Source organism: Vespula vulgaris, chromosome 21 (genome assembly GCF_905475345.1).
Source record: "Vespula vulgaris chromosome 21, iyVesVulg1.1, whole genome shotgun sequence".
Classification (NCBI taxonomy): Eukaryota; Metazoa; Arthropoda; class Insecta; order Hymenoptera; family Vespidae; genus Vespula; species Vespula vulgaris.
Genome location: NC_066606.1, coordinates 3,788,634 through 3,798,739, shown reverse-complemented (window position 1 = coordinate 3,798,739; position 10,106 = coordinate 3,788,634).

Genomic DNA, 10,106 nt, shown 5'->3' with positions numbered 1-10,106 from the left:
TTTCACGATTACAAACTTACTAAAAATTACTTGCTAAAAAAGAAGCAAAATTGCGCAGTAGGTACAACAGACAGATAGTACTATAATAGTAACAAGAAATAAACCCAATACGCATAAAAATGAAAAACTAACGCAACATAAATTTACGTAACCGTTAAGTGTTAATACTATATTAATTAACCACAATATTAATTGTGTGATTGATAAAGTGTGTTTTGAACTTTTTTCTAATATACAAAACAATATCAAAGAAAATCAAAAATAAAATAATTTCAAAATTGAAATCTGGTTCTTCCACAAGAAAAATTGGAAAAGAATATAATGTAAGCTAGTCTCTAGTTCACAAAATAAGAAAAAAATATTATTTTGATATACTAACATTATTTGAAGGACGACCAAAATTGTCAACACAGCAGAAAAGAAGATTGTTGGGTATATATATTCAGGTGAAGCTTCGAATGTTTCTATGGCCACAAATATATTAAAGGAGAGCACAGGAAGGTCGATTAGTAAATGAGCAGTCGATTAGTAGATGAGAGAATTAAGAAGCCAGAATTATAATATATGCAATAAAAAGAAATCAAAATCTATGTTATCTAAGAAGAGTGTAAAAGCATGTTTAACATTTTCAAAGAAGTACAATTTGAATTAAATAATGGAGAAGTATAATATGGTCCAATAAAATAAAAATTAATCTAATATCATCAGATAGCAAACTATAGTATTGGAAGAGAAAAGGTGAAAATCTGAAACAACACCAATTCAAAGAAATATTAAAACATGGCTGTGGCTCCATTATGATATGGGGATATGTGACGTCCTATGGAATAGGTGTAAGATACAGAATTGTTAGCACTATGAACCTATATATAATAGCAGTCATAATTTTAAGGTAAATTTTTATTTTAATTATACACATATAATTTAAGTATCATCTTTCTATTCAGTTTATTGTTTCATAATAATCAAAATATATATTTGATCTTTTTAATATTGATTTTTCAGTTGTCAATTGTAAACAAAATATAAATTTTTCCATATTCACTTCTTTCAAACTCCTAGGAGGAGCGGCTATTTGTTTAAGATGATCAGTCGAAGAAATAACTTGTAGCCACATCTTTCAACAATATAATAAAGATTTATTAAAATCAATATATACTGCGTTTTTTGTTGTTCTAAATGTATTTACATCTTATGAAAGATTGGTAAATTCTGAAATTTTCTCCTACATGAAAGGAAAAAAAATTATGATGCTACGAAAGCAAAATAAAACATTTGCTGAAATATCTTTTATTATTAATAGATCAGAAACTGCTTACAAACAAAGTTGGTATAAATTTTAAAAACTGGCATATATTCTGATGAGCCAAAGAGTGGATAGACCATGTAAAATTACACCGAAAATAGATCACAGAATTCATCACTTAAGCGGAAACAATCGTTTTTGCTCTGCAATCGACATTGTGACTGAGATAAATAACAATAATGGTATAGAAATCAGTGTTAGAACAATCAAAAGACGTTTAAAAGACTTTCAGTTAAGAGGACAAAAAGCATGGAAGAAACTAATGCTGAGTGCGAAAAATCGTAAAATAAGACTGACATTTGCTAAAACCCATAGAAATTGAACAAATGAGAATTAGAAAAAAGTATTATTTTCGGATGAATCAAATTTCAATCACATCTCTTTTGATGAAATATGATACCTTAGACACTGGATTGGAACAAATTTGAAACAACAGTACATTTTACCAACAATTAAACATGAGCGGGAGTGTAATGGTATGGGCATGTTTTTTTCAAAGTGGTCCTTGACATACCTCCACATTCTATTAATGGAATTATGAATTAATTTCAATGTATAGACATCCTAAAGAATATAATGTTATCACATCCGAAACACCATTCGGTTGTTAAAATTTTTTTAGAGACAAAAATATTACTTTATTACAATGGCTGTCACAATCACCTAATTTAAACTCGATCAAAAACATAGAGTATAATTAAAAAAAAGGTATAGACGTATAAATTATAAAATGATCTCTATACCACAATAAAAAGGACTTGAAGTAATATTACAGAGAACCAATGTAAAAAATTAATAGACTTAATAAAAAAAGACGTACTGGGATTATTAACCCCTTGCCTTATGATTTAAGTTTCAATAGCGCCTGCCATAACAAGATTGGTCACATGTGAGCTATTTCACAGTTTGACTGAGCTTTCGAAGTTATACAAAACATGTCTTGATATGTAAATGCGTATATAAGGTACAACTAATTTTATTTTATATAATACTTAATAAATAATTACCACCAATTAATCATTGAACAAGAAAGATTTATTATCTTGAAGTGAATAATAAATCATAATATAATATTAATAATAATAATAACATTAATTAATAATAAATCATAAAATAACATTTTTATTATAATTTCTAAATAAACATTTTAAATTATTAACTTCTTGATAAAATTTACAAAAATTTAATAATCTTCAATAGTATGGTATCTATCAAAGCATATTGGTACATGTAATGCAACTTTACATCTTTTGCACTCCCACGTTGTTTCGCTACTTTTTTTATGTTTTATACAAACTGTACAGCCTCTTGCTTGCTTTGATTTCGATAGCATTGGGTCTATATGCTTGGGAAAATGACCCCAATGTTTTGTGTGTAGTCTCTCTGGTAAATCTCCATTCGATAATCGTCATTTTCGTTTGTACTGTGATAAAGATTTTTTAGTAATGATTCAGTTATTTCAATTCTATATCCAACGTGTTTATTTTTTACTAATATTTATTTTATTGAATAAAATGTACGAATTAAACAGAGTAATATCAAACAAGTAAAAGAAAACTTCAGTATCCTTTCATACATTTCCTTATCATAGGGAAACATGCTAGCATTTGGTCTTGCCGATTAATTCTAACCATTTCTTTATCGTATTCAATGACACATTTTGGTTTCAAAGTACAATGAATCGATTTTTGTCTGGTTGAGTTATTTCTGCTATTTCGTGTTTTGAAGAAAGAATATAAACGTCTCATTTATCTTTCCATTTCAATGTCAGTATTCCATTGCAGCTTCTCATTTTAAATTCACCTTTTTTTAATTTTACTTTACAAAAATCTTTTGGCATATTATTTTTGTTCGAGCGCACTATTCTAACAACATTAGTTTTCCTCTTAATTAAAGTTTTAAACAGTTCTAGTGAAGAGTACAAGTTGTCTAAATATAATTTATGTTTATATAATACTGATTGTGATAGCTTTTTGACAACACTTTCAGATGTAACTGTCACTAGAATTTATTTTATTACTACCAATGTATATTTTAAAATCATAGCAGTAACCTGATTTTGACTGACATAATTTATAAAATTTTATACTGAATCTTGCTCTTTTTGATGGATTAAATTATTTATAGAATATATATCATTATATATTATATTTCATTAACGATTCATCGATAGTAATATTCTTTTGCATTGTATATACTACTTTAAATCTTTGATTTAAAAAATTATCACGTTTTATTTTACATAATTTATTTGTATTGTTAGTCGAATTTTTATCTACAAAATGCTAACATCTAGTTATTTGCAGAAATCTTTTGAATGGCATCGTTTTTCTAAAAATTGATATTTCTATAATTGCTCTCTTAGACCAATTCATTTAAATTGTTGATTTCTTCACTTCAGCCATTATTATACATAGTGCAAAATATATTTTGATTTTACCATATTTTACAGTTTCGTCTATCTTTAGTCTTTTATATTTATTGTTCATTATTTGGTTTTAGTATCGATTCGTCTCCGTGATATTTTCCCAAAATATATTATCTAATATTATATTAAAAATATTTAATTCTTTTTTGTTTTCACCTAATTGATTTAAAAGTTAAATTCCCATAACTTTGGCACCGTAATGTAAAGATAATTTCCGAAGGACAATTTAGCGAATAATACAGGAAAAATATTTTTAAAATTCTATAACTAATAGATATCATGAATAAGCAACATTTAATTATATGTAACTTTTAGACACTATATACATATAATAGAGGATACTTTGGGACATTATTCGTTTATATGTAGTAAATGGAACGCGTGACCGGGCTCGTATGAGAAATTTCACCTTAACGTTTATATTTTTTGCATGAAAACACAACGCTATTTCTATTTTGTATAGATATGTTTTTGTTCAGTGCGCTGAACTCAGTAGTACTCAGTAGTATTTGTAACTTTATATCGTATACACGAATAGTCATCCTAATTCTCATCCAAAATCGAAAAATTTTTCTATTTTTAATTCTTTCCATAAAATTCTTTCTACAAATGAAACCGCGCAAAATTTTCTTGAAGAATTGAAAGTAATTCCTTCTCATACTTTAGTACAACTATCACCCAATTGTTGTAACTTACCAATGAAAGTCGAAAAATTGAGTGATTCAAAATTAGGCTGGATATAGCATTGCTCAACAAAAGCAACAAAGAATAAAGGTGCAAAGTGTTATAAAAGCATAACTCTGGCGGGAAACACGTTTTTCGAAAGAAGAACGTGTAGAATTAGTTTACAGGATATCACTGTGATTGTAATTTATTTTATTTTACAAATGAAAGTTACGGGAATGATTGAAAATCTACTTTCGTGGCATCATCAACGTCGTGATGATGAATTGAGTTGTGAAATTGTAATGGACTATTTTTCATGTTGCCATGAAGTAACTGAGATTATTAGTTCTCATCATGTAGGAATGTTTTGTGACGAGGGCAAAACTTTATAGATTGATGAGACATTTTTAACAAAGAGCAAATACCATTGAGACCGGATTATAAAACAAATGTCCATTATTGTTTTGTATTGTAAAGAAGATAAGAATAAAATTTTTTTTAAAGTAGATGGAAAGAGTAAACAAGATTTGTGCCGTATATTAAAAAATTCGTTGATCCTACGACTTTCAGATGACACGAAACAATATCACAGTGTTGAAAAAATTATTTCGTCCAGTTAGATACGTCACATTATGAATCATAGCGTTGTGACTGCAGATGATCATACGAACACAATCAACTATCTTGAGGCTCAAAATAGACTCCTAGAAAGAGCAATCGTTTCTCAAAAAAAGGCAACAGTGTTATACCAATATATGGCATTATATTATTACCGAAAAAATATATTAGAAAAACAATATCGATATGACCGTGGGTCACAAATTATGCAATTTTTCGAAGACATTGACAGAGTTTACCCTGGCTGGACAAAAAAAGATATATTAAATTTGAAAAATCTTGAACTTTCTCCGGAAGATGTTAATAGTATTAATACTATTAAGGATTATCTGCTACTATTTAGCATCAACGTGAAATAGTAACCGATGAAGAGTTTAATTTTGAGTAGAGTTCTGAGAATGATACTGATAATCCATTATTTGATTCATCATGATCGATGATACTATGTTAGTTTTTTTTATACTTACTGCAATTCGATATTTGCTGTTTTTTTTTTCTTCTATTAAAATTGAGATTTTTTATTTTGTTTAAATAGTTTTTTAGTAAAAAAAATTATAATAAAGAATATTTATAATGTGTTCAATGTAGTATATAACGTTTGGAAAAAATATTAATATAAGGTTAGCTGCTCTAAAAGTCAATGACTTTGATAAATTGTCAAGATTACTGTCCTTAGTATTCCACAGAAGCACAAAATATTCTGAGAAGAAAATTTTAGCGCAGATTACGGATAAAATACTTCTCGTTTATAGGTTATGGGTTAAGTTAGTTTTTTCCATGGTGGGATGCAGGGAAAAAGACGGAACCCACGCGTTTGATATTATAAACATAAATAAATGAATCTCCTAAAAATATATTTTATAAGATTCATGATTTATATATTTATAAGATTATGATTATAAGTTCATGATGTCTGAAAATTTAACATAATTCATGGAAATTCTTTTCTTAAATAATTTTTTAATAAACAATGAATGATACTTAAGACTTTTATAGGATATGTAGGATAGTGATCTTGACAACAAATGTCAATGTCATCAACTTAATATTTTGTTTTGTAAATTTTGTTTTTTAAATAATTCATATTATTGCTATATCTTGGAAAGTATTGATTGTAGAATTTTTAAATTATTTTTCCCACGTTCTTCGTCAAAAATGCCTTTGGAAGTCACAATCAAAATGCGACTCCAAAGTTATGGGAATCGAGCCAACTTAAAGTTGCCATTTTTATATAAAAAATTTTCACATAGTTCCAGGTTTTGGTTCATTAGTTTCTGCTTTTCAAATCCATAGCTCTGATTATTGATGATTACTGTGATCATCGGTTTTATCTTCAATAACCAGTCACTTACACCGTTTTTGTAGAAGTAAAATATCACTACTGTATCTGTCACTATTTACGATATCTATCAAATCACTGTTTACGATGTTAACAGAACTTTCATTGTCAAAGATAAGGGTACCTTTCAAATATTTTTCAAGAAAATATATCTGACATGACCGAATGCGGCTAAGAAAATTAATGTTGTTGCTATATCGTATAAGAGGTAATCCGAAGGACGTGCTACATATCTCATACGATATTGCAAGATATGGGGTTAAACATAATGAACTCCAGACGAAATATTAAATGTTGTCATTAAAAACTTATTTTATGTATCGTTTTAAATTTTTATCAACGATTATACAACACAAGTTTATTTTCTTTTTGTATATTTTATAATGTAAAAACATTATTTTGTATATTTGATATATGTAGAAGCAAAATATTTTTTTCCCAAATGTGTAAATAACAGATTAATCAGTTACTATCAAAAACAGAACAATTGTACATATTTTTTTATATACTATATACAGTGGCGACCATATACTTAATAAGATAAAAGTACATTTTTAACTATGATATATGTTTAAAGAAATGAAGTGAAAATAAAATAACTGTAATCTTTAAAATTCGTATTGATAATGTAAATATTGAAACAAATTTTTTTCATATTCCAAAAAATAAGACAACATATATTTTGTTTAGAGCGTCAATTTCTGTAGCGATCAAATACTTAAGGACACTACGCATATCGTACTACACGAAAAAATAAATTGTCCGTATCAGTCTCGATCGAGTAGTTCATGTAATTAGGCGCAATATAAAGAACATTAATATGAGTAAAGGAAGAAATATCAAAACAACAAAAGTGCAATTTTTGCGAAAAAGTGGGAAATTTTATCACCAAATTTCTTCACAACTTGCAATATCTATAGTCGCCTGTCTTCAAACCATGGAGTACATTGAACGTTTTGGAACCACAGATAATGTTCCTCGTAAAATTAAGCAACAAAAAATGATGCCAAAATTGATCGAAAGATCCATAGACTCTCCGAACAGATAGATTTAAAACTGCAGTAACTATTCATTCAGAAATTAATTCTGATTTGGATAAAAAAGTAAGTATTTGAACGATACATTTTCGTTTAAATGAGTGGTTTAATGAATCGAGTACCACAGAAAAATTGCATTTGCCAAAGAACATTTTCATTGGACATCAAAACAATGGTCTAAAGTAATTTTGACGGACGAGTCAAAATTTAATTGATTTAATTCTGATTGGAAAACATATGCGAGACACAGTGTAGGAGAAGAATATATAAAGATTTGTACAAAATGCATAGCCAAAGGTGATACAAGTTCTAGGATGCAATGAATATTAATGGAACCGGTCCCATATATCATAGGGGGAATCATGGACCATTTTAAGTGTTACCCTCATATACCAGCAATAAAATGCCAAAGGATTGGATCTATCAGTCTGACAACGATCCAAAACATATAACTCGTATAGTAAAACAATTTCTAAATAAGCAAAATATTAAAATAATGAAGTGACCATTACAGTCTCTGAATTTAAATCAGATCAAAATATTATGGATCGATATTGAAAAATTCGTAAAACAAGAAAAACTAAAAAACAGAAGAATTATATATTGTTATCCAAGACAGTTAGAAGTATCAATGGAAAGATGCATACAATCTATGCTACGAAGATATGGAGAAGTTATAAAACAGAAAGTTATTAACAACTAAATATTAACATATAAAAACTTAAAAATTAAATAAAAATGCAAAATATAAAAAATATTTGTCTGTAATGTTCGTTTAAAATATTATACCTGAACTTAAACAATTTTCTTTTTTTTTGGTAATGTTAGTAGTAAAGAACATTTTTTGTTAATATTAAGTAAAAGCTTTTTAGCTATTGTATGCAGTAGTGTTTACATTTACTATATATGTAAGTAACTATCGTATAATCGCATTAAATTTCGCAATTTAGTAATAAAAATATAAATTTTTCAAGCGTCCATAGACCTATAGCTGTCACTATAATATGTATAATTTCTTTCTTTTTTTCTTATCATGTTAAACTTTGGTCCGTAACTGTAATTACTTGTCAATTTTACGATTTCATCTACCGAAAATGATAGAAAACATATCCTGAGAATCAAGTAATATTCCAACAGGACCAGGATCCTTAATACATAGCAAAATCAGTACAAAATCGACTGAATAATCAAAATTTTTAATTAGTAGATTAGCCTGCACAAAGTCTGGATTTAAACTCGATCGAAAATTTATGGACGCATTTAAAAAAAAAGTTATATTGTGAATGTCATACAATGGCAACATCAATCGATAATCTTTAGACTACAGTTCAAGAAGAATGGCACAATATTAGTCCGGATTATTGTGAAAGATTAGTGCAAATTATGACAAAAAGGATAAATGCAGTACTAAAGGCAAAAGGCCTCTGAATAAAATATTAAATCCTCAATAAATATTCGATGGAAAACAATATTATCTGTTATAATGGGCAATAAAAAAAAACATAAACAATCATTAAGTGATCTTTAGAAAAAGCTTTAAATACAATTAATTTTCATATATTATTTAAATATTTACTTTATGTTATTAAAATTTTGAAATATATTAATCCATTTCCAAAAATGTGTAAAGTGTGATTAGTTTTCCTCATCACTGTAAATCATTACCTAAAAAGATGTTAGAAGTTATAGAAAGAAAAGGGCATTATTGAATCAAATAAAAATGTTTATCCTATGATTTTGTCGCACACATTTTCACCTAAATAGGTATAATTTCAGAAAAAATGATGTAAATTGTGTGTTAGAAAAGGCAACATATGTTTATACTATTATACATAAACCCTTTTTACATTTAATTACTTTCGAGAAACACAAAATCCAGGAGTGTCTTATCATTTTGTTGCAGAATGTAAATAATTACTTATATAAAAAGGTTTCCAGTCCTTGTTCTATGCAACGGCTTACAAAATATACGAAGTTAGTTTATTCACAAACCTATAAAATATGTTCTTGAAACTTTGCAATATAAAGCTATTTATCTTAATAATATATAATAACAATAGTAATAACAATTATCATCATTATCATCATCATCATCATCATTATTATTATTATTGTTTGCTGTGTGCGCGGGTACGCGCGCTGGTATTGGATATCAGAGTAAAACTGAAATAAAATTTATAACAGGACGAATAAATAATGAATAGTACCTCAAAATGATAAATGAGCAAATAAACACATATGTTGTAAAAATTGTTAAAAATAAATATATTTTTCATGATAATACTACAGTCCACACGACAAATGTGGTAAAGGAATATTTTTTCCACAAAATATTCGTGTTTTGGATTGGTCAGCAAGATCTCCTGATATACAATTTTTGAATATTATCGAAAATTATTAGGGACATCTTGCAAAGCAGTGTATCAAGATGGCAGACAATTTTGAAAACATTAATGATTTAAAACAGAGCATTCTAGATGTGTGAGAGAATATAAGTCAAAAAAGTATTAAAAACTTATATAAATCTTTGCTAAAAAGAATGATAGAAGTCATTAAATGTTCAGGAAATGCTATAAGATATTAAGAATTGAATATTATTAACCCTTCCCTTTACATTCTAGCCTAATGACTCATATAGTATACTAACAACTCTAGTGCTATATTACTTACGTGTGTGCGTGTGTGCGTGCGTGCAACAAAAAATACAGTTGC